Source organism: Dipodomys merriami, unplaced genomic scaffold (genome assembly GCF_024711535.1).
Source record: "Dipodomys merriami isolate MVZ:Mamm:240054 unplaced genomic scaffold, mDipMer1.0.p SCAF_31, whole genome shotgun sequence".
Classification (NCBI taxonomy): Eukaryota; Metazoa; Chordata; class Mammalia; order Rodentia; family Heteromyidae; genus Dipodomys; species Dipodomys merriami.
This window is the reverse complement of record NW_027204604.1, coordinates 2,234,980-2,261,483: the sequence shown is the minus strand read 5'-3', so window position 1 is coordinate 2,261,483 and position 26,504 is coordinate 2,234,980. Positions and strand designations below refer to the sequence as shown.

The 26,504-nt window shown below is 39.2% G+C and overlaps 1 protein-coding gene across 10 annotated transcripts in view; it reads right to left on the bottom strand.

The window, feature by feature from the left end:
* Esrrg (estrogen related receptor gamma) overlaps nt 1–26,504 on the bottom strand; it is a 612,729-nt gene that overhangs the window by 230,115 nt on the left and 356,110 nt on the right. For 9 of the 10 annotated variants that reach the window (XM_070041493.1, XM_070041489.1, XM_070041490.1 and 6 more), the window contains one exon: nt 8,767–8,851. The exons of the other annotated variant lie outside the window; for it this stretch is intronic. The gene's annotated coding sequence lies outside the window, so the exon portion shown is untranslated. The remainder of the gene's footprint in view (nt 1–8,766; nt 8,852–26,504) is intronic. 10 annotated transcript variants of the gene reach the window in all.

The window sequence follows — 26,504 nt, the reverse complement described above, 5'->3', positions numbered from 1 at the left end:
TAACTGTTCTGTTTTTACGCCCTGCAATTTGTGTGTGTGTGTATGTGTGTGTGTGTACTATAAGTGCTGGTATCAGGGTTTGGACTCAGGGCCTATGTGCTGTCCCTTAGCTTTTATAACCCCAAAGCTGGCACTCTACCACTTGAGCCACAGCTCTACTTCTGGCTCATTGGTGGTTAATTGGAGATAAAAGTCTCATGGACTTTCCTATCCTGGCTGGCTTCAAATGAGAAGCCTTAGATCTGAGATTCCAGAGTAGCTCAGATTACAGACATAAACCAGTAGGGCCTGGAAACTCCCTGTAATTTATTTTTAAAAATCTGGTTATGTTTTGTTTAATGGTTTCATCCCAAAAGGCAAAACTCTGATGAGAATATATCCCATTAAAGAGTCAAATGTTATTTCTAAGAAAACATACTTTGGATGTAAAAAGAGAGTGAGACAAAGAACTTCCTCATTTCCCTAGTAGATTAAAAAAAAATTAAAAACAGGGGTAGTCATGGGCAAGGGGAAGCCTGAGCACAGTATTTAAGACTGAAATTCTGGGGATACCAGCTAACCTGCAATGTTTCACTACTCAAAACTATTTATAGTATGAAGGCTTATCCAATCAAAGTCTGTGGAGCTCAAAAGCAAATAACATAATTAAAGACCCCATTTTTTATTCCTAGAGTTCAGTCACCACTTGAATTAGAAAACTAAACAAATCAAAGACAATTTTCATTAGTTAAAAAAAGAAACGTAATTCACTCTTTGCTAAATGAGATCTTCAAACAAAGAAGTGAGATTTAACAAAGGAAGATTTTTCTTAACTTTATATTGAAAAAATATACCCAAATAGAAAATTTTAGTTGTTTAGAACATTTGTAACTAGTAAGTAGACTAGCCAATATTTGCACTGAAACAAATGTTAATATTTAGTATTAATAAAGCAGTTTCACATGGGTATCTCTTCATAACAATCCAGTGTGTTGTGTAGAAGGTATATCATTATCATCACCATCATCACTATCTTCATCTTTTTTTTTTTTTTTGGTCAGTTGTGGGGCCTGAACTCTGGGCCTGGGCACTGTCCCTGAGCTCTTCAGCCCAAGGCTAGCGCTCTACCACTTGAGCCATAGCACCACTTCCAGCTTTTTTTGCTTACGTGGTGCTGAGGAATTGAACCCAGGGCCTCATGCATTCAAAGCAAGTGCTCTACCACTGAGCCACCTTCCCAGCCCCTATCTTCACCATCTTTATAAGAAGACTGAGGTTCAAAGTTACCTGATTACCACAAGACATTTTAGCTCTTATGTTGTAAAATAAGGACCTGATTTAAATTTCCTTTGAAGTTCTGTAGCACTTCCAAACTCATGCCATTTCTTATAAGTCTTTTTGCATTCTCTTAAAAGGACACACAGAGGTACAGAAAAGCCAAATTAGAATACAGGTTTGTCCATCAAGTTTTCATTCAGGAAAATACAAAGCATCTCCTAACCATTCCAGGTCCTACGCTTTTTTCCTGCTCACAAAACATGCATCTTGTGGTACCTAGGCAGTGTAGGACCTGTGTCAGTTCCCTGGGATAAACTTGCCCAATACTATTGAGAATAAGTATCAAAAGAAAGAATCCTCAAGCACTCAACTCCCTAACTCTTTCACAGCTTTCACTCAGAAAGGTAAGCTGCTTTTGTGCTCCCTAAATTTCATAGCAATGCTACCTTGACTGCAATGCTAGGTGTGCTACCCACACCAAGGTATCAAGAGGCCTACTGAGCACCACAACCATTCTACATAAAAACAGAATAAAAACACCACCACCTCCAATTTAAATTCAATTTTCAAATGACTATAATTTGCCTGGAATTTCCCCACGTTCTCCTGCATAATAAAACGGAACTAGGGTCATCTCATATCTTGTAAGAGCTATATAAACACCAATGTTTTCTTCCGAATAGTTCTACTTCATTGCGCTAATCTTTCCAGAATGCAGGAAAAGATTTCACCGAGTAATGTCAGGTGCTATATTCTTGCGAAGAAGATCCTAGAAGTAAATATGGCCACACTGTGCTTACTCCATTAGAGCACATGATTAACTGAGACACTATTAGCTTTAAGGGTCTCTTTCTGTGGTTAGAGTTTTTCAGTACTGCCCAAGTCCTGGGCCACCAATGGTCTCATTTCCATCAACTGAGCAATTAGACTGATTCAATCATTCAATCCTAATCAATAGTTTGAGATGTACAGAAACTAACTGTAAACATTCTGTTTATTCTTAACAGATTTAATTCATGGACCTGACTGAGGGGAGAAAGTTAAATATTTATAAGTATGCCCGGTCGTGTTGCAAAGAAAGCATACCTTTCCTTGTGATTCTGGCTCTCATCTTGTCAGCTGCCATACTTAGCAACACAATCACAGGATAGATGGAATTCTTTCAGATCTCCCAATTCTGTGAATCCTTCCTCAAGGGCCACCAGAGAGAACCAGTGGCTCACTCTGGGGAGTCCCATAATGCTTTGCAATAACTAGCCTCACTGGTTTATGTTTAGGGCACCTTGTCTCTTTCTGTTCGTTAACTTCTTGAAGGTCCTCAGTCATTTGAGCTGTGCCCAGCATTATAATCTGCCAAATACGCCGCTGATTGGAGCCAAAATTATTTACGGTCATGCAGCTTGATTTGCTGGTGAGCTTCAATGTTTCACTGAAGAAATCCTGTCAATATTTTAATGGGGCTAATATATTTACTCTTTCTCAATTAGCTACCCACTAAATGAAACTTATTTTGACTTGCAAAGAAAGGAATGTTGTTATTGTTGAATCAGCACCTCTGTGTGGATAAGAATAGCATGACTACATTTTTCAGTGGTCAATCCTAACACAGGCTGCAGGACAGTGACAAAATCCTGCTATAGACTACCCCTGACATTCACGAAAGAGCTCATGGAACAAGAGTTCACTTTTTTTCAATCCTTAACATCACACGCACAAATAAACTAATATACTTGACTGGTTTCGCTGACTGAACAGATGCATTTAGGAGTTTGTTTGCTTTTCTGAGTCCTGAGACTCACTTCCACTTTTGTTCCTTTACTCTTAATTTCTTTTGTTATTATCTCTAAGTAGCTGTACAAAGGAGTTGCCATTTAACAGAACAGTTTTTGAACACGATGCATCTTGATCAATTAAAAACAACAGGGAAAGTTGTTCCTTTCCAGAAAGGAAAATAGCTGAGAGGGAGTTACCTGGTTGTATTAAAGACTGCTGTTTCTAGAGTATATAATCTGAGCAACAGCCAAGGTTCTAGGAGAAAATGGTGAACCATCAAATGTGAATGTAATGTATGTTCTAAGAATCGAGGTATAATGCACCAGTAGAGCACTTGTGCTTGCCTAGCATGCATGAGGCCCTGGGTTCTATGCACAGAACAAAATTGTGTGTGTGTGGGGTGTGTGTGTGTGTGTGTGTGTGTGTGTGTGTGTGTGTGTGTGTGCATATACATTTTTGGGCTGGGAGTAGGGTAGAAATCAGAACTTTAGTATGTGAGGCCAGAACTTCTTTACCACTGAGATATTTTCTTATATTCCTATGCGTTCTCTGAATCATTTTACAGAGTGTGGGCTACTTATCTAACAGAAAATAATTGATAGACTTTGGTGTGGGGAAGACAGGAGACCAAGGCCGGGTGGGGTGGGGGATCACTGACAGAGATAGATACAATGGATACATGCCAGACCCAAGAGAAGGAAAATACGGCTTTCTCACCAGTAAAAGATTTTATGGTCAGGCACAGTGACTCCTATCTATAATCCCAGCTATTTCAGATGCCGAGATGGGAGGATCCAGGGCCGAAGCTAGGCAGAGCATAAAGTTAAGGAGTCGCTATCTCGAAAGAGCAAGATGAATACAGTGGCAAGCAAACATGGAGGGAGGTGGAGGAAGAGGGAAGATTGGAGTCAGAGGCAAACTCCAGATGAAAACATAAAATTCTACCCACAAATGTTAAAAGGGCTGGATGTGTGATGGCTTAGACCACAGAGAAAATGCCTGAAAGTAAACCTGAGTTAAACTCTCAATGCTCAAAGAAAAAAAATTCTAGAACTCAAAATACTGGCAGGTTCCTGATCACATGTTAATATTTCATGTACTCTTACTATTTCCTGCTCTGCTACCTGGGGAAGTCCTAATGTTTGGTTCATACTGACATGGTCAGGAACTCTTGTTATAGGACAGCATCCTCTATTACCCCAGAAACCAGATACTATTGATATTTTCCCATTCTATAGTGTATTCTCCTGTAACTTCAAGTTTCTTGAGAAGCCTGTTCATCATGATAAATAATCCCAACACTTTACAACTTGGCGGGGGATGGGGGTGGGGGAGAAGGAAGGAATGAAGGAGGTGGGGAAGGGAAAGAAGAGATAGTGGGGAAACAACAAGGGAGGGGGTAACAATGCTCCACAAGAAATATACTCACTGCCTTACTCATGTAACTGTAACCTCTCTGTACAACATCTTTACAATAAAATTTTAAAAAAGAAAAGAGAAAGAAGGAAGGAAGGAAGGAAGGAAGGAAGGAAGGAAGGAAGGAAGGAAGGAAGGAAGGAAGGAAGGAAGGAAAGAAGGAAGGGAGGGAGGGAGGGAGGGAGGGAGGGAGGGAGGGAGGGAGGGAAGGAAGGGAAGGGAAGGAAAGGGAGTGGGGGACAGAACCAAACAAACAAAATAGATGCCAAGAACAAATCTCTCTTTTCTACAGTTCATCTCCCAGGTCTTCATTCTTCATTCTTTCTTACAGATTGTTTTACAACTAAATGGCCAAATAAATGATACAGTCCTGAGCCTGGCTCCTGACCTCAGCGCCTTCCTTGTTGAAAAACCACCCTTTGGATCACTGATTTGCTATTATTCCAATTCTTAACAGCCCTGACTCATGCAATATATTCTATATTTTTTTAATCTGGTGACTGTCCTATCTTTAAATTCTCTATTTTGAATGAATACTGATTTTGTGACAGGAAGTCTGCTATATAATGAAATGCAAACAAAGAAAAGGCTAAATCAGTTTACAAAAAAAATCCATTTGTCAAACAGTGTGGAGATGTTCCCATTTTAGTCTGGGCAGTTCACCTCGGCTCTTGATAAGGGAGTTAAACACCTCCAGGTTCCCTGAATGGAATGAAAGGCCTCTGGGCCACAGATATATTTTCCTTTCAAAAGTCTTTGTTGCAACTTCTAGCTAATTAAATGCCCATATAACAAGAGATGCTTGGGACACAGCAAAATCAGAGAATTTTCTTACAAGAGGACACAGAAAAGCCAAGTACCACACAAGCATGGGCTACTATTCTTATGTCTCATTTACATTTCGATAAGGTTTCATCAGCCTACTCTAAAGGCATTCTTTCTTGCTCAGTTTTGGACCAGAGAGAAGTCTAAGGCCTGAAAAGGGATATAGTGAACATTAAAAAAAAAAAAAAAAAAAGATGAAGAATGAGGAAAAAAAAAACTAGCAACCTCACTATGGATTACATGGAAAAATGATGTTTTATATCACTGATAGAGTAAACAAAAATTATCAAAAATTTAAAGGCTTTGAACTCTTGCAACATTTTGTCTGTTCCTGGAGATTATCTGTAGGCAATGATGTCCCTGTAATTGAGTTCGATATTCATTGGAGTGGTTTTGAACTTACTATCTCACACTTATCAAGATGGGATTTCATACATATAAATACAAACATATATATGCAAATATTTTCTAAAAATTAAGAAAAATAGATTTCACCATGATTCCTTTTAATAATTTTGTTTTTTTAAAGCAAATTATTAACAACTAAGTGGTCTCAACAATACTACTAATATCAGCATCAGCATCATATAATCACCATTGACAGCCATCTTAATCATCATGGTCAATTTTAATAAATATCACAAGTTTAGGATATGGTAGGTCTGTGTTTAACATTAGGCTCTTTGAAACTTCACAGTAATCTCATTATTAATATTTCTGTCTGTCTGTCTCTCTCAGTATTCTGTTGTTTGGACAATCTTGCTGAACAGTCTTGGTGCTCATAAAATTCCCAATCCTCTTGTCTTAGAAATTAGAAGAGGAGTTCTATAATTGCAGCGTGCATCACTGCCCATGGCTTGCACTATCTTCTTGAGATATTTTATTAATTAGGGAACTGTACATTGATAACTTGCTACAACTTTCATCCTGGATAACTGGCAGCATCCATCCTAACCCTGCTCACAGGACATTTGACTGTGGCTGTTAACCATTATGTTTCCTGTCAGTAAGTACCACACTTTCCAATTTCATTAGTGATTCTCCTGGGTGAGGCCCACAGGGCAGGCCATTCTGCTCAGTAGCATGGAAAGGGATAGATAGGAAGGTTTGAAATGGGGTGCTTTAAGAGAACAAAGCTAACAAATGAGGTCAGGGGGCGAAGGCCCCATGAAGGAGTCAGTAACATACTGTCTGTTGAGGCCTCTTCTAACTTGTTCTGTAAACAAATGCCAGCAACATAAAGAATGTGTGGGTGCCAATTCAATTTATTTATCTATACTATATTTGGCAAGCATTTATCACATTGCTGTTGGCACTTCATTGAGTGCTAAACAAAATATTTACACACAGGAGAACCACACAAGCTCATACCTTTCCTTAGTATCAACCATTCAATGTTCCTGGGTAACTCCTGTGATGTTTTAATCATAACCTTCAACTGAGTCTAGCGCTGAACACCTGAGTATGTGAGCATACACATTCATCTATGCCCACCTCTGAATATACTCCTGAATGCCAAAAATGTACTCCAGGCCAAAAAATGTACAGATTCTACTCAAATCATAAAAAAACTGAGTTTCAGAAATCTGCACACATAGGACTTATAGAGGTTATTTCTACATCTTCCCATCTTTATTCCTAGCAATGCATGCTGTGTTACCTATGAGTAGTCTCTTTTTGGCGACCAATGTGTCCCATCTTCCATCTGTTCTTCTAGCAATATCGCTGGCCGACTGCCACTGTAGCTACATCAGCCTTCATGATGTCATTTGACTAGATTTTCCCTAGTACCCATTTGCTTTGCTCTGCAGGTGCAAGCAGGCATATATATATATATATATATATATATATATATATATATATATATATATATATATATATTCCTGTAGTTCTTTGAGCCGGATTTAATTTTGACTCCCTGTGTTTCTGCTCTATTTACGATAGCATGAAGCCTACAGAATCTAAGGGGGAAGACACAAAGGTCTAAACTTCCTCAGTAAATGACTTGATGAAACATTGGCTATAACTTAGGGTCTCCATTTTTCCTTTTGGTTATAAGGTGTCCTTTTGAAGTTTTGTAACCCTGTATTTTTTTCCTGTTCTAAATTTTGTTTTTCCTTTTTCATTCCTTTTCTCTGGTCCTGATACTGTTTGAGGCTCTTAACTTCTACCCTCTTAAGTTAAAGACTGAGGATTCTTCCCCTCAACCTTTCCTCACTTCAGCTAAGCAGCCAGGCTGGGGAGCCTACCAGGTAGGTGACTGGGTAAGGTTCTATGTCAGATTTATCCCTTAATAGAACTTTGTCCTTTGTTGTTGTTGTTGGTGGTGGTGGTAGTCATAGGGCTTGAACTCTGGGCTTGGGTGCTGTCCCTGAGCTCTTCAGCTCAAGGCGAGCGCTCTACCACTTGACCCACAGCACCACTTCCAGTTTTCTGGTGGTTAATTGGAGATAAGAGTCTCATGGACTTTTCTGCCTGGGTTGGCTTTGAACCGTGATCTCAGCCTCCTCAGTAGCTAGAATTACAGGTGTGAGCCATCGGCACCCGGCAGAACTTTGTCCTTGAGGAAAGTTACTTAACCACCTCTCTGTTCTTAGTTTACTTCTCTGTTAAAAAAAAAAAAAAAGCACTTCATAAAAAGTGGCTGTTATTTTTAGATCATCTTCTGGTGACTTATATGTATTTTTCAGCCTTCTGATTCAGGACAGATACCATGAAGTCAATTTAACTCTTTTATGAAAATGGGTAGAAATAGAATGTGGTTTAAGTACTTAAGGTAGCAAAGAACAATGGAAAACATTTGCTGGGCACCTGCTGTCCCCAGAATCACATGGCACAGTTGATTTGCAGTACGTTGTTTAACCTCAAACAAGTTCAATAATAACAGCTTAATTTCCTTGTAAAGTTCTCTAATGTAACCTCAGTAATACATATGTGTGTGTATTAATTAGATATTATGAAATTGGTGATTCCCATTTTATGAGGAAATGTAAAGAAAGACATATACCACAAATATTGATATCTGAGGAAAGTGACCAGTAAGCCATATCACCAAAATTAGGACCCCAGGACTAGGGGAGAGAGAAATGTACTCCTTTGCCACACCCCAAGCTGCTTCTCTTATATGTGAGAATAGAACAGGCTCAAGCTAGGGTGATAAAAGAAAAACAGGTCTGGGTGCTGGTGACTCACACGTGTAATCATAGCTACCTAGGATGTTGAGATGTGGAGATCTGAGCCAGCCCAGGCAATAAAGTCTAATTAACTAGCAAAACGTTGGGCTGGATGCCTGTTTCAAGTAATACAACTCCAGCGGTGAGCAAGCAAACTGAGCAAGAACATAAGACTTGAGTTAATCCCCGGTACTAGAAAAATAAATAATAAAATGAAATTGTGATAAAACATTTATGCTTATATGCAAAATACCCTAATCTGCAAAATACTAGTTCTATATGTACAGTGATTAACATCTCAAACAGGATGGAATTCACATACCTGCAAATTATAGAAGTTATCAAAGCCAATCTTTAAAAGAATTCATTGCTTAAAGTTCTTCATTTTCATAGCATGTTTTTCTTGCCTAAGAATAGAAGAACAACTGTATCAAACCTGAAGGCATGGGGAAACGAGATATATTCATTTTTTTTAAAGGTATCACTTGGAACATTATGTCATTTATTTAAACTCTACAGGTGACAATTGGCCAGTTTACACATTTATCCAATACCTGCTGCTCCTGATAAATAGACATAACTGATGTACATAGCCATGACTAGCTAATTTCTGAAGCAATTATAAAAAATACCCAAGGCTTTTTTCATACCCCAGTTGTAGATCTTAGATAGTGGCCAACTTGTAAATATATTAGCCCCTAATTCTACAAACGATCGACTCATCCAAAAAAAAAGCAGACTAATGTGCGTGTGCGTGTGTGCACCCTCCGGCATAATCACATACTCCAATCATTTTATGATATCACAGTTTACTTGAATAATGGATAGCTTTCTTAAAACAGCCTAATTTAACTAAGGGTTTTTCTTCAACATATTCAAATATTAGGTTGAGTTAGCAAGCATTTTTCCTTGAAAAACCCATAAAACACGATAAAGGGAATTGATAAAACTTATTGGCCTACTTGTTTTCTTTCTAGCACAAATATGTAACTTTACAGCATCCCCAAATGCTTGTACACCTTTAGTCCTTGTACCTATCTGCAAGATAAATGATGGTGCGTTGGGTTTCCATTGGTTGTTGCTGATATGTGGGTTGGGATGATACGCATTCACAAAGGGCACACATTTAGAGGAATTACCTCCTCCCATCAGGCTTCCTCTGTGTCTCAGCTATACCTTCACTCTCTACCTTATTCTTTCAGCAACACCACATGATTAAAATGATGCCAATTTTGGGCTAGCGTGTGGGTTATCGAGGAGAGCAGTAGTACTTGCCTAGCATGCATGAGGTTCTGGATTTAATCTCCAGCAACATACACATACACATATGCCAGTGTTAAACATACCTTTTATTATAGGTATTTAGTCTTCATTTTATCCATACAAGCCTGTGCCTTTATATCAGCTCCTTTATACCCTCATGATAGTATAAAGAAGAGCTGAATCTCTTTCTCCTCCCATATGCACAGAAACCCAGGTTCTGATTTTCCTAGATTGGATATATGAGATTCAATGATTGTACTTCCTTCCTAACTAGATAGTAATACATTGTCAAATAGTCCATAAATACCTAAAACCACAATACTTATAGAGAGAGAGCCTGTACAGAATCCTGGTTCTACTATAAAACAATGGTGTGGCCTTGGGTAGATCATTCATTCTTCTTAAGCCTCTGTCTATTGTCTTTGCCAGGGGAGAAATAGACTAGCTTAAAGAAAGAATCTATTCAAATCCCCAAACATTATTAATCAGTGAAAATGGCATTTTGGTACAGAACACTAGTTAGTGCTGAGGAGACCAAAATATGATCAATGAGTAGAATCCAATAAATATTCATGGTTGTGAGGCATATAATGCTTATTCTATTAATCCCATTTTGCTTCAATCTCCTGTAACTGAACTAGAAAGGGGATTGTATGAAGATTAGTTCTATGATGTTGCTAATGTGAACTTTGACTACTAATACCACTGGAATAGAGTTAATACTCTTAAACACTTAATGCATTTGTTCAATAGGCTTATATTGGGATATGATTATTGATTTACAAATATAGTTTAGAAAATAAATCTTTGGGCTGGGGGAGTAGTTCCATGGTAGAGACCTCGCCCAGCACATGTGAATTTCTGAATTCAAACTCAACACTGGAAAAGAAAGGAGATAGAGAGAGACAGAGAGACAGAGACAGAGAGACAGAGAGAGACAGAGAGTAAATCTAGAATTGATCATAAGTAATGAACTCCTATTTTACTTGTAAGTGTATATCCTTGATCAGTTTCTCCTCACAACAATTTATAAGTACCACATGCACTTCTTAACCTACATTATCTGGACAGCACAGAGAAGGATGTTTTGTATTACAAGCATACCCACTTTCTCTACTCTGACTGGGTCACTAATTTTTTATCCAGTATTGACAGAATAAGGCAAACATTACAAGACAGTCTTATGTTCTACCAAGTACAAAATCAAACACTTTGTCAATAATTTTGGAGAGATCCAGGTGCTGGTGGCTCATACCTATAATCCTAGCTACTCAGGAGGCTGAAATCTAAGGATCTTAGTAAAGCCAGCCCAAGCAGAAAAGTCCCCCATGAGACTCTTACCTCTTATCTAGTTAATCACTCAAAAACTGGAAGTGGAGCTATGGCTCAAAGTGATAGAATACTAGCTTGACCAAAAGGGCTTAGGAACAGTGCCCAGGCCCTGAGTTCAAGCCCCATGATTGACCAAAACAAACAAAAAATTAGAGGACTTAAAACGTAGCTTGGATTCTCTCTCTCTTCCTTTTCTTCTTTCTTCTTCATACACACACACACACACACACACACACACACACACACACACACACACACACACACACACAATCAGCATCAAACCAAGAGTCTGAATATTAATAGAGCTATTTACAGACTATTTTCCACATTAATGCAGATGCTTCAAATGCCTTTTGCTATTTGCTCTGTCTAAACACACAAGGTCCATTAAGTTTTTCGCTAGCATTAACTCAAGCTACACGAATAACTTCCGGTCCTTTTGCCCATCCACAATTTCCTATTCTTTATGAGTGGTGTAAGGTGAAAAGATCTGGCAGCATGGCGTGAGGTCAGCTAACTTTCTCCAACTCCCTTTAACCAAGGGCTCTGATTTTTGGCGGGTGGACCCGGAATGTGACAGGAAAGGCAGATCCAGGATTGGGTGGAGTGAGAGCCTTGCAAAGAAGAAATAATCACACAGCCGTGGTGCTGTAGTGTGGCATGCTGGGCCCACCACCTGTCCTTGCCGACAGCCGACAGGAACAGGGCAGGACAGCAAACCCATGCGGCCATAGTTATGGTCTGCGATGGCTGTCATCTGGGATCCGGTTCTGACACAGAAAGCACAGCACCTGCTTAGTGCAAATCACTCACCCATCCCTGTGAGATTTTAACAGGTACCCTCTCTTTACCGCAGCCCACCCCCCTCTCTGGCCTGGCAAGTAGGCAGGGGAAATCTTATCTGTGGAGGACCTGTGATGAACCAGCCTTTTGCAGCATTCTGCCATCGCTTAAGGACCAATTAACCAGCCTCTGTGGTGAACTGCTGTTCAGGGACCAGAGTCATTCTGTGCACAGGATAGAGTGACACAAAATGACCATCCTCCCTCCCCCCCCTTTTCATTGTTTATCCTGTCTCTCAGGATCCCCAGGACCACACTGATGGCACCTGTTAAAGCTGCTTCTGCTAAGCTCTTGTGCATTTGCCTGGCTGCATCTGAACTTCCTGGATCTCAGACCGAACACTGACTGTTAAGAAAGCCTAGTGTTTGGCCACAAGCCCCATGGGGAGGGAGAGGGAGAGGGAGGAGCTTCAGAGTACAATGCGTTCATCCCCAGCCCCCTTTCCCCCCCACAGGGAGCACCCTGTGAGATCACCCCACCACCCTCCCCCTCCTCCCCACTGTGCTGCAGAGGAGATCAAAAAATGTCCCTTGTCTTCAGCGGCACAACAGCAGCTGTTTAATGTAATTCTGAATGATCCGCTTGAATGAAGTTGTCATTCTTGCAGTAATCTTTAATTTAGTAAAACACATAGCCAAGCCATGTTCTTTGAAATCTTATTTTAGTTTTTTTTAATAAAAGTTTCCAACCGTTGCATTTGCCACATTGACAATAGAATGAAAACAACAACAACAAAACAGCCATTACTGAATAGTATAAATTAAGGAAATTAAGGGAATGAGAAAACTGGATAGTAATACCAACTTTTTCCAAGTTACTTCAAGTCTCAATGGAAGTTTATTCAGATAAAAGTTCCCATAACTTTCCCACTGCTCACCTTGTCTTCAATCTTACTAAACTTAATTTGTAATTTTCTTATCAAGAGTATTACCTATATTAACAACTCAATTAGCTAAGTGAAGAAAGTAACATTGAATATATTTCATTTGTAAGCTGTTTCAGCAATGGTGTTTAAGTAAATACATATAACTAATCAAAAAATAACAAACAAACCTGCTGCCTTCTCCTTTCTTCCTTCCTTCCTTCCTTCCTTCCTGCCTGCCTGCCTGCCTGCCTGCCTACCTTCCTCCTCCTTTTTCTCCCCTTTCTTTCTCTCTCTCCCTCCCTCCCTCCTTTCCTTCCATTACCATTGCCTGTAACAGTTTGCTAAGGAAACCAGTTAACAAGACAAAAACTGCCTGGCCTGTCTTCCCAGGCTTCCTGCAGTTCCCCAGTGAACAACAGAGGGCGCTGATGTTTCTAAGCTGGCAGACATCTCTGCAGAGAGCATAGAACCACTCTTGTGCTTAGGCTGACCTTCCAGCTAGCTCACCTCTTGGTGCTGCCGGCCTTGTGCTGTAGACATTCTCCCTTCTCCAGAGAAAGCTGCCTTTATTCTCTATTAGTCTATAGTCTACTTCCAGTTTTCAAAGCACTGCTTTAAAGAGATGATAGTAACATTTCGTGATCTTTTTTTTTTTTTTTAATATCTCCTAGGTTTACTCCTTACCTTCTTTGCTCTTCTTCCTAACTCCATATAGAAGCCCTGCATTTCAAGATCATGCTGCTATGAGGACCTCAGCTTAAAAGACTGAAAGCTTCATAGATTAGGACCCTGTAAGAAATATCTAAGTCCTAATAACCTACAGTCTAGGGTCTTAGTTTAACCAATGGCACAAATGAATAAATTGCATGGATCAGCATACCGTGATATAGGTCTTTGCAAAACAAATAGCTTCAAAAAATACAAACCTCCTAACAATATGAACTGTTTCACTTGAATCAAATGTGATACATCATCTACTAAACATTTGTACGAAATACTTAAGGGAAGTGCTCTGTGTTTAACCATTTTCTCCCCATAAAAGCTAAAATCACCTCATCAGAAAACACTCCATCATTTTACACAGAATAGTTCATAAGAACATAAAATTCCATTTAGCACCATAACCCTCTCTCTTCATCTACCCTTTTAAAATGCTTAGCCATCTTTCTCATTGCTATTCAAAGAAACAGATTTATTTCTCACCCTGGAGTTGGGAATTATGGCATGCCAGATTGAAAATGTACCCAACACCAAGAAGTGGATGGGTTATTCTTAGTCTCCTTACACACTTGAGAGAAAATGGGACAGCGTATAGCCCTGCATCAAGCAAAAGTTCTTCGGAAACTACGACTTCGGCTAGAGCCAGGTTAGCAAGGTTGTTGTCAGATTAGAAAAAGATCTGGGATTGTGGATGACAGGCATTCCAGTTCCATCAGAAGAAATGAAGGGGCAAAATCTTAGGGATTATGTGAAGAGGTAATGGAATTATTCACATAGTTACCCTACTTTCACTCTGCATGTGTGTGTGTGTGCTTGCACGTGTGTGTGTGTGTGTGTGTGTGTGTGTGTGTGTGTGTGTGTGTGTGTGTGTGTGTGTGTACTAGTACTAGAACTTGAATTCAGGGTCTGGGTGCTGTTCCTGAGCTTTTTTCATTCAATAATGGCACTCTACCACTGGAGTCACACCTCCACTTACGGCTTTTTGCTGGTTAAAGTGTCACATGGACTTTCCTGCCCAGGGTAGCTTCAAACTGCTGAGATCCCCAGATCTCAGCCTCATGAGTGGGTAAGATTACTGGCATGAGCCATCTGTGCCTAGCTCATACTAATGATTTTTAAAACAATGGTGGTTCTAGAAATAAGAGCTATCCCTTTCTGCTTTTTATGCCCATGATTCAGAGTGGGAAAGAGGGGGATGGGGGGGGGTTCTGCTTCCGTCCAGCTGTGTAAAACCTTTCCATCACGTAGCTTCCCTTCATCTGCCCTTCCTCTGCTTATCTTCCCGGCTCTCCCACGAAGCTTTTCTCTTTTACCCTTCCTGTCCAGGCATCCGGGCCTGAGCACCAGGAGTGGACCTTCAGGACATGCATTGCAAAATGCCTAAAAGAGTTTCCTATCGCTTGCTTTACAGAGCCGAGGGTGAAGGTCTCCCGGGCTAAGCTACCCTGAGATCCTCTTTCCTCGGTATCTATAAACATCAGAATGGTCCCTTTTAATCCTTGTTGTGGTTTAAACTGTTCAACACATTTGGGGAAGAATATTAGGTTGATTTTTTTTTTCTTTTTGGAAGAAGCTGTTCCATGCTGTGGCTGAACTCGCTGGCAGCCAACAGCACCTCTGATTAGAAGGCTACTTCATAAATTACAAACCACTAGAGTGAGAGTCATTATGTAGAATGGGCTGCGCCATCTGCTCCGTCCACTCTCAACATGATAAAGGCCATCATCTTTGCTCTGTGGCTTGGCTATTTCAAGGGAACTTCAGCCATAGATTAGGAGAGAAAAAGAAGAGAGAAGAGAAAAAGGAGAGAGAGAGAGAGATTTTCATTCCAAGCTTTCTTGGCTGTGTATTAAAAATTGAAACCAGGGCCTCATGCTCACCAAGCAATCACTCTCCAACTGAGCTCTACTCGCAGATCTTCATTTTGCATTTTTTTTTTGTGGGGAGAGAGACAGACAGACAGAGAGAGAGAGAGAGACAGAGCCAGAGACAAAGGGAGAGAGACAGAGACACAGACACACAGAGAGAGACAGAGACAGAAATAGATAGAATCTCCCAGTACTGGGCCTCCCACTCTGGCTTGGTTTTTTGTACTCTAATACTTAAGCCACACATCTACTTCTAGCTTTTTTGCTGGTTAGTTGAAGCTATGAGTCTGGGATTTTTCTACTCAGGCTGGTTTCCACTTGAGATCTTCAGATTTCTGCCTCCTGAGAAGCTAGGATTATAGGCATCAGCCATCATGACCCACTCTTATTAAATTGTTTTATAATAGATACTACTTCACTAGACGGTTGGGAAGATTAAAAGAACAAAATAGCTAGCATGTACAAAACAGAATTGGTCCAATGAGAAGCATTTGCTGCCTTCTTACTTCATAGTTGCTTTTAATGCCTCAGGATTAAAATTTATCGAATTAAAGACTAGCAAGATTTGGAAGCAGAGCTAAATTTAAGCCAGGATAATGACTCATTTTCATTAATCAAAATAATATATTTAACTTCACTGTCTGCAGAACCTACAGATATTACCAATTAGTGTGGCCAAATAGTAAATGAAGACAAAAGACCACATAGTCAATCAGGAAGACACACACACACCACTAATTAGAGTCTCTGTATATGCACACATTTCAATTATTCTTATACTACCATTTAAAACTGTACACTAATATTTTTAGAGGGATATTCATCTCTTTTTGAAAAGATGTGATGCTTTAATTAGATGTTTTTAATTAATATTCAGAAACTTTGTCATAGTCTGTAATGTCACACTTTTAAAAAAACTCATTGAAAGCTATCTTTAAAGTCCCTATTAACTATATTATTGGTACCTCCTTTCCAAAAGTAAAGTATAAAATGGTCAGTACAGGATTCAACAAAGTCATATTATCAATGCTTGTAAGTATTTTCAAGTCTATGTTTTGTTTTAAAATTTTTTAAGTTTATTTTTAATTCACACCAATGATAGTAAATATTAATTAATCTCATGGATATATTGGGTATTGTACATATCTTATAGTTGTGAAGTGACAAAACATTCACATACATACATTATATGTAAAAACATTTAAAAATATATTTTGCTTACCTACTGAGGAGGCTGAGATCTGAGAATCTTGATTTGAAACCAAGCTGGGCACAAAAGTCTATGAGACTCTTATCTACAATTAACTACCAAAAAAAAGCTAGAGGCTGTGGTCAAGTGGTAGAGGGCTAGCCTTGAGCAAAATTGTTCAGGGATAGCACCCAGGCTCTGAGTTCAAGCCCCAAGATTGGACACACATACACACACACACACACACACACACACACACACACACACACACACAAATCCTATTGTTCATGTAACACATAATTTATTAAAATATAATCTCAAAGCAAACATATACTCCCAGCTAAAAGCAAAGATTATTTGGGAGCATTAAAGAGTGCATATTCTGACATCATAGCAGATTCAGATTCTAAGCAATTCAGATTTCACGTATCACCAGAGGGTGGGGGTGGGGCAGGGCAGGAAAAACTAGGTGTGGACATTGTCAGCATTGTCTCTCCTCTTTCTGATAGGAATAAAACCAGGCACTAGATCTTACATGCAACATAAAGCTGGGTTTCCTGGGCCTGCTCAGGCATGACCACAGGCTGCTAGCTTCTATGCCTGGCATTTGGTTATCCTACCACTCTTGTTTACAGGCCTTGAGTCAAACACCATGCAGATTTTACTGTCAGTTGTTTTTTTTTTTTTTCTTGTTAAACCATTAGAGCTTTAAATAAAAGTAACTTAATGGGAAGTGGCTAGACATTTGAAAAGAGAAAGAAGAAGAAGAAAAAAAAATCCTCCTTTTCAAATATCTTGAAGCAGAAGAACAAGAAAGAATGTGACCTTGGCCCGGCCTTTCTTCAGGAGGCCTGGGATTGTGGGGAGATCACACCTCCCCTCAGAACCCTTTTCAATGACCTCCCACACGGCAGTCCTGTCTTGGGGTTCACGTACAAAATAATAGAAAGACTTTACTCCTAAGACCTATGTGAGTACTACATCAGTATTTCCAAGAAATTATGGAGTCTTCACCTCTCAAATGCTTCACAAAAGCTGATGGTCAAATTTCATCTTTCAGTATGTTAGGGGAGGGACATCTTTTCTTCTGCTGTCTAGATCAGGTTTACCATTCACTATTTAAAAAATAAATTGTCCTCAGAGCCCATACCTACAAATCCTAGACACTCAGGAACTTTAGTTCAGAAGATTTTGGTTCAGACTCAGCCTACGCAGAAGAGTCTTCAAGACTTATCACCAATTCACCGGCAAAAACAAATCTAGAAGTAGAGCTGTGTCTCAAGTGGTAGAGAGCCAGTGTTGAGCAAAAGAAAAGGCTAAGGGATGGCACTCAAGTCCTGAGTTCAAGCCCCAGTGCCAGCAAACTAAAAGAATAGATAAATAAAAATTTAAGAATCCTGTACTGGGCAATGAATCAGGCCTAAGTTATTGCTATGATTATTCAAAGAAAATCATTAGATTTCAACGCTCCATCTAGAAACATATTTCAATCCTCAATGAAATAGTATGCATCAGGCTCTAAGTGAATTTGAGCCATGCAAAAGAGAAGAGCTCACAGGCAGCCCTTTGTGTCGCATGTCAATCAAGGTAGGTCAGTGCTCCACAGGAGAACTTTGGGGAGGGCATCCACCCATCACTTCAACAAAGCTTCCAAGATGAAGACAGGAATGTCAACGTTGCTAACATGTGACTGGACCTCCTGAAAAGTAGCAGACTGAAGGGAATACAGCTGCAACTGAGGTTCTCCTGATCTCGGCCTTCCCAGTACCCAGAATTACAGCTGCCAGCTATCCACACCAGATTTCAACTATCTTACCTCATAGTCCAGGCTGATCTAAACCTCAGTTCTTTTCCACAGCCTCCCAAGAGCTAAGATTATAGGCATGAACCATCACATCCAGTATATGTGTGTATACTATATTATTAATTATATATGCACATGTAAGAGTTATATTAAACATGAGATATGTAGTATTGGAGAAAATAAAGCCCATTTTACTTATATAGACCCCAGTTGATCTCCTCCACATACCAGAATGACATTGAACTCATCACATACATTCAATTCCCTATACCCTATCGCTAAACTCTATAGATTGTCCAGTATACAGATACTCAGGCTTGGTCAGAGCAGACAGGCAGTAGATGTTTTAAAGTGGGATTTGTTTTATTGTGGGAGAATAGTTTAGCATCTTGCTATATAGTCCAAGTTGACTTCAAACTTGTGTTCCTTCTATCTCAGCCTCCTGAGTGCTGGAATTACAGGTGTGTACCAACACACCACACCCAACTCAGTGGATGCTTAAAGAACTGAAACTTCTTTCCTCAGTGACAGAAGCACCAAAGAACAACATGCAATTTTACACCAAAGATTTATTTCCTTTTTTCTTTTTTTTCTGTTTTTGGTCGATCATGGGGCTTGAATTCTGGGCCTGGGCGCTTTTCCTCAGCTCTTCGGCTCAAGGCTAGTGCTCTACCGCTTGAGCTACAGCGCCACTTCCACCAAGGATTTATTTTCTAACATATAATGTTGAAGAGCTTTTCAACTTCTTCTGCATCTGCTAATTCCAAAGAAGGGGTGCTTTCTCCATGGATGACCAGACCCTCAAATTACCAATCTAAAGATGAAGTCCAGCCCTTGTCCATCATATGTTATGAAAAACCCAAGCTTGACTTACCCCCACATCTTCTAAGTGGTTTGCATCTCTAAGCAATGTGCATTCCCTATACTCTGACGGACCTTGCTAGCTTCCTGCTGTCAGATCTAAGGGCAGCCTGAGTACTTTAATTTTCTCATCTGAAAAAGAAAATGTAGATAGCATCTTCTCTATCTAATTTACAGGCAGTGTGGAAACAGATACAAGCAAATGGAAAGCTCAGACTTCCAATAACATTGATTTTGCTCTCCCACCCACCTCCAATCCCATCAAAACTGAACCACTGGGGAAAAATATTAAATATTAGGGACCTTCTCACTGTATTGTAGGATTTTTCAGTGATATGCTAGGTGGAGACTCAAAAGCTCAGCTAATTTTCTAGAATGAGGAACTGAGATTTTTTTAACTAGTAATTTCTCTGCATATTTTCACACTTTGGGCACAATAGGAAGTTTAGCAAGAGGAATTTAAATGCATTAGAAACCAAAAAACCCAGTTTTCTTCCTCTCTTGGACATCCACATTTTTCTGAACAAGTCTAGAGAAGTCTTTCCTTCCTTCCTTGGGAGAAGGAAAAGCTCTTTCTAGTTCAAGAACCAGACCAGGGACAGGGTAGAGGAGCACAATATTCAAAGCACTTAGAAGGATCTAACAAAGCCAGTGTTTATAAAGACTGAAACAATGACAATTAAAATTGCATAAAACTAGAAAAAGAATACTCTTGATTGCCACATTACAGCACTCAATTCACTTCAATTACATAATTTTTATGCTAAGAATGTTCACTATTATAAATTTTTAAAACTACCATTGGGAGCCAGGCACTGGTGGCTCACACCTGCAATCAGGAGGCTGAGATCTGATGATGATCTTGCTACACGGCCAACCTAGGAAGTAAAGAGACTTTGACCTCCAATTAACCAGCAAACATTTGGAAGTGGAACTGTGTGTGGCTTACATGTCCATCCTTGAGTAAAAAAAAACCAAAGGAGAACACAAGGCCCAGGTTTCAAGCCCAACTGCAAGCAGGCACACATGCATGCAAGCACAGACACACACATGAACATGCACATCTTTGGAGTACATAGGGAAGCACATGTATTAGAGTCCAGGTTGCACTGATCATGAGCCCATTTATTGTTACTGATAGATCTCTGGGCTATACATTGTCTCTAACCAGAACCAGAGATGCAGTTCTATGAGCTATGCCCCTCCTCTTCATTAGGGAAATTCCAACAGCTCCCTGGATGTCTGTTCAAAAGTTGTCATTACTACTCACTGTAATATTTTGCTCCAAACCATTCACTAATATTGTAAATCTTTATTATCAAGATTTCTTTTTCCTAAGTAGTAATTCTCTCTGCTTGGGTGGGGAATGGAATGATTTGTTTTTTTGTGTTTTTTTTTCATTACTGGTTATTTATAAGATATCTACTCTAGATTAGTCCTGCATGAGTGACATCCTAAATGGCTCCATTCCCCAGCAGTACTCTACTTCTGACGGGAGACTGACAACCTCTACTTACAATGTCTTTCATGGTACACAGTGAAGTGTAAAACTGCCAGGGAAAGGCCTATGTTTCAAAACAAACCATCTCCATAATAAGCACTTAAAACACTTTTCATTAATATATTTCTTTGTGTATAAAACAAAAGCTTAATGCTGCAACATGGCCTTTGACAATTTTTTTTAATAAACACTATTTCAGTGTTAGCTAGACTGAAATAATGAAAATGTAAGTGACGCTTGTTTGAAATTTCACTCACATCTATGCTCAATGCTGGGCCATATTGTCTTGTTTGCCACCAAAATATTAAAGTTCAATAAAAATGCAAAGGCAAAAGCATGAATTAGTAAATACCGAATCTCTAACCTTTCCATCTCAGGTATTAGCAAATGCCTTTGGTCTAGAGAGATACAATCCTGTCTAATCCTTATCTGAATTTGCAATTAAAGACTTCAGAGCCATAGGTCTTTGTACCCAGTTCTGCACATTGTCCTCCTCTCTTAATTTTAAATAAGTATACATGAATCAAGCCAGGCTACATGTATATTGAAAAGTAAATGTCTAATGCCTAATTAATAAACAGACTCTTTAATACAGCTAATGCTTAGTGCTAGCCTTTGACAGCCAGGGATTTTAGGACAGGAGGAAAAAGAACACAAATAGTATTGAAAAGAAAGGAGGGAGAAAAGAAGGGAAGGAAGGAGAGAGGAAGGAAGAAAGGAAGGGAGGAAGAAAAAGAGGTAAGGAGGGAGGGGAGGAAAAAGGGAAGAGGAAGCAAGGGAGGAAAGGAAGGAGGGAGGAAAAATGAAAGGAAGGATGGAGGAAGGAAGGAAGAAAACAGAAAGAGAAAATCTTTGGATAAGCTGTCACAAAAGTAGGATTATTCAATTCCCCAATATAAATATAAAAGCAAGCAAATTCATATTGAGTCTCTGCTGCCATATCTCCCCTCCTTGGGTCTAAATGTGCTCTGAATTAGATTCCCATTCGCTTCCATTAATTGTCATCTCCAATAGAATATTGTAAGAGCTTGGAAATGAAGCACTTCTGAGTTTTCATTTTCAATCTCTTGTGGGCTTCTCTCAGTTTATCGCAAATGAACAATCATGTTGGAAGGGGCTCCGTCTGTTTAATGTCATTAGCGATTGTTTCATAAAACAAACAGCCGCTCTACCATGCGGCTGCAGTTAATCTTAAATCTAAATGTGGCGGCACTCAGGGAGCGCCCAGACGTGGTTTGTTCTCACCAAAGCAGGTCTCTTAATCTAGTGCAAGTCAAGGCGCTTATCTCTGCTCAGTTCAGAGCAGGGATTTCTTTGTCCAAATACTAAACCAAACCCAGTTCACATTATGCATCCAGAATTTCTTTCCTTTCCTTTCGTTTTTCTTTTTTTGTGAACCCCTGGGCAATTGTTTATTTTGTTTGTTTGTTTTTTCCTCAAGTAACTCAAAGTCTACAGTATATGACTTATTTATTGACTGTTTCACGAACATTTTCTCAATACTGGACAAAGTCGAATTCTTTCAGGGGCCTGGTGCCTAAAAGCCACCCTAATCAGGGAGTTTGCAAATCCTGCCTGATAAAAAAGCTAAACTGAGAACAGGAATGTATTTGGAGACCCGGGAATGTGGGGACTCTGGCAAAGTCCAAGATTTCAGGGGTTTCTCAGCCACAGCAGAGTCTAATGACCCCCCCACACTCATTAGGCTCCATTATTATCATCACAAATAACAACTAGGTCATTATTTAATACTTATTTTGTCATGTATTGCCCTGGGCCCTTACAGAATATTAATTTTTATATTACATTAAATATAACTTGGCTGAGTCAGCCAAATAATCCCTAAAATTTATTATTTTTATTTTTATTTTTGTCAGTCATGAGGCTTGAACTCAAGGCCTGTGCACTGTCCCTGACCTATTTTGCTCAACGCTGGCACTCCACCATTTTTGAGCCACAACTCCACTTCCAATTTTTGTGTGGTTAATTGGAGGTAAGAGTCTCAGGAGGACTTTCTGTCAGGGCTGGCTTCAAATCACCATCTTCATCTCAGACTCCTGAGTAACTAGGATTACAGGTGTGAGCCACCTGCACCTGGCTATTATTTCTATTTTTAAATAAAGAAATTGAGAATGCTTGGTAAGAAATGTATGCATTATCCTGCCCATGTAATTGTAGCCCCTCTGTACAGTATGTTCTCAAATAAAATAAAATAAAATTAAAAAAAAAAAGAAATTGAGGTTTGAAGAGCAAGGGTTGGGGGTCACCCCCCCCACAGTCCCACATCATATAAGACAAGGTCTAGTGGTTTTCAAAGCATATGTTGCCAAACATAAGGCCCTTCTATCACACCAATCACAAAATCCCTATCTATAATGATCATATATTCTGCAGTTCCTAGGACATTCAACTTTGTACATTTTTATATGTTTGCCAGTTAGTGTGTCCCAGAGTTTTAGTGGAAAGTATTACTATGGTCCTAGATAAAAGTTTCCAGGGTCAGAAGGTTCTGTGTTGCCACTCAGACATCCCTATCTTTCCAATTTCACCATCTTAACAGAGCTTGAGGCCTGCTTTCCACTGGTGGAAACTTTCTGGGTACGGTCTATAGCACTGTACCCCACCAAACCTCTGCAGTATCTGCTATACCCTTTACATGGTCACTCTTCCTTTCAATAGACATCTAAATACTTAACTCATTTTTTGCTGGCTTCTTATTCATGCTAGCTTTTTGTTACTTTTGCGTTCTCATCTGTCTTATACACAACCAAGAGAGATTTTTTTTTAAAGGACATCCTACCTCAAAAGCAATAAAAACAGAAGGATTAGGGGTTTCGTTCAATAGATGGAGTGCTTATCTAATATGCATAAGGCCCTAGGTTCACAAGACACACAGACAGACAGATATATACATGGATAGACAGATAAATAGATAGCTGATAGACACATAGGTAGAAAACAAAAGAATAAAATGAATGAATTCTACCTCCTTTTATACTTACCTTTCTCATAATACCTGGCATTTTCTCTTGTATGTTCTGCTTTTCTTCAGGATCAGCTCTGATTGAAGTGATTATTTCCTAATTTATACAATTAAGGCAAAATCTATATTGTCTTCATAACCAAGCAAACAAACAAAATCACCTCAAGGTGGATAACCTCAGTAGGAACCAAAAACACAAAGGGAAAATTTTAGAAGTAATTTTATTTCCTAACTTCAAGTAAATATTGGTTGCATATTTTATTAAGGTATACAACCATTTACCCCCAGATAATTTTAACCAGAATGGCTAAATGGAAGGGGAAGATTTGGCTTAATTTTATGTTCCTTTCCCTGCTAGTATCTGCCTTACAAAGTAACACTTAAAAACAATAGTAATGGCAATAATTAAGTATTGTGAAAAGAAGTATAACTTGTATTTTTAACTTATATGATCCAGCACTAAATATATGTGCTTCCTATATAGGCTGAATCGTGACCTCATTTTGAAATAATCTGCAAGAACCTCAATTCTTGACAAGCAAGAAAGAAGTGATTAGGCTCACTTACAAATCCTTTCTCCCTTTCAGCTTGCATGCAGTCTCCTTGCATGAGGTTTATAACTTGGAGCTGTCCAGCTCCTTAATGCATTGTCCAGGTTGTAGGGAATTCCTTTCAAGCTTTGCAGCCTGAGGGTGTATATGGAGTTCTCTAGTTGTCTGACTCTTACGTGGCACAATAATGACACCTTGTAGTGGCTATTAACAATAGAGACAAGAATACTAGAATTCTGCTTAGTGCTTTAGGCCTATTGCTTTATTAATTCTCACCATACTTAAGGTAGGATGTTATGTTATTTAATTACCCTTTTTCTTATAAATGGGGAACTGAATGGGCTGTAAATTGCCTGTTGTCAGGCAGTTACTAAGAGTTTGTAGAAACATAAATGAGTCCAGGAAACACTCTTCCAATAATTCTCTGGTTTACAAACTTTATTTCCCCCTCTGCGAGTATCACCAGGTACCTGCCAGGGGTCAAGCCCACTAGGGCTTCAACTCAGTGCCTCCATTCTTGCTTAGCTTTTCTGCTCAAGGTTGGTACTCTACCACTTGAGCCATAGCTCTACTTCTGTTTTTATTGGTAAATTGGTGAAAAGAGTCTCTTGGATTAATGTGAGTGGCTGGCTTCAAAATTTGATCTTTATATCTCAGCCTCACGAGTAGGTATAATTGTAGTTGTGAGCTACTGGTCTGGCATAAACTTAATTCTTGAGACCCAAAATGTTCTCCCCAAGTACATATTGAATGGCAATATATAGCTCCTGTATTAGCTTACACAAACAAATACCTAGGCTATTATTTGAGTGCAATGTCCAGGTTGTACACTTTTGACAGAACATGTTTAATAAATGCCTTCTGGGTTAAACTAATATGCAATATAAGAGTACTAATGCCTATGGAAACATTTTCTAGTCAGTTATTACTTTATTTATCTGTATTTATATGTATTTATAATATACACTAGATGAAGCTAGAAGGATCACAATTATATTAGGGAATCTTTTACATTGGGAATGGGCTTATTTGAGAAAATTGGTTGTGAGTTCTGAGTTCTTCATTTTGGTTTCTGTCCTATATGTATTAAACTTTCACACAATTTTTAATTAAAAAATGTCCATAACGTGGATATTTCAGAATTCTTCACAAAGTACTACAATTCCAATAAATCACTAAGACAAAAAAAATTCTATTTGGAAAAAATTAAACCAAGTCTTTGTTTCTTATTGCAGTGATTATACTAATCTCAAATGCTTTCTATTTTATAAATTCCATTTTAGTTCCCACTTCTGACTAAGAAGGATAGAAGATAAACAGAAGAGAGGGAAGAGCAAGAAGAGAGAGAAGAGAATGAAGGATATCTGAAAACAAATCATCACACTGTTTACAAAATTCATGTCTGCTTAGTGTTTCTAGCTAGTTAAAATCAGTCATTTCCTCTCCTGATATTTCAAACTTAATTTCAATTGTTTTGTCTTTAATTTAAAATTAGCTTATCCATTTATATCCACTTCACATGAAGCAGTAAGCGTTGGTTTCTCACTCTGCAGGACAGTAAGAAGCACAGGATGTGAAGAGCATCCTGCAGGTGTCCAATTGGAATGACCTCAGCAATGACCCGAGGCAAAGACCAGCTCTGGGTACACAGCCCGGGTCATCTGTAAGACAGAAATATTAATGACTCAGATAGGTAAAAGGTGGCTAACTGCAACAAGTAAAAAGTATCCAAGAACGTTGAGCTCTGAATGAGAATCCCAGACAGATAGGAGGGGAAAATTAGTGAAACAAATTCAAATCAGGTTGAAATAAATGTATGACAGCCCAAAGTAAAACACTCTAGAGATCATGGTATTTCTGTGGTTCTTACAATCCCCCGGGGCTCTTACTAATTTTGCAGATTTCTGGATCCCAGGTCAGATCTACAGAGCAATAATTCTCTGGAGGTTTTCATTCAGAGATCTATAGATCTGCACTTTCATACAAATTCCCTAATTGACTGTGCGTGTGTATTCACTTAAAAGTTGAAAAATCTCTAAGAGGAAAAAAAACAACACAAAAAAACTTACTAACAGGAAGTGAATGACACATTCATCCTGGAGTAAAACTAGGAGAGCTAACCTGCAGAGGGAGTCAGTGTAGGAGGTTGAATTGCAGTGTATAGGGGAATCATGCTGGGGAGTGGAGGGTAGAGGAAGAGGGGGGAAGGAAGATGTGTGGGCACAGAGCAAATAGAATCCAGGCTGCGAATCAGGGGCCAAAGGAATGGTGTGGAGAACT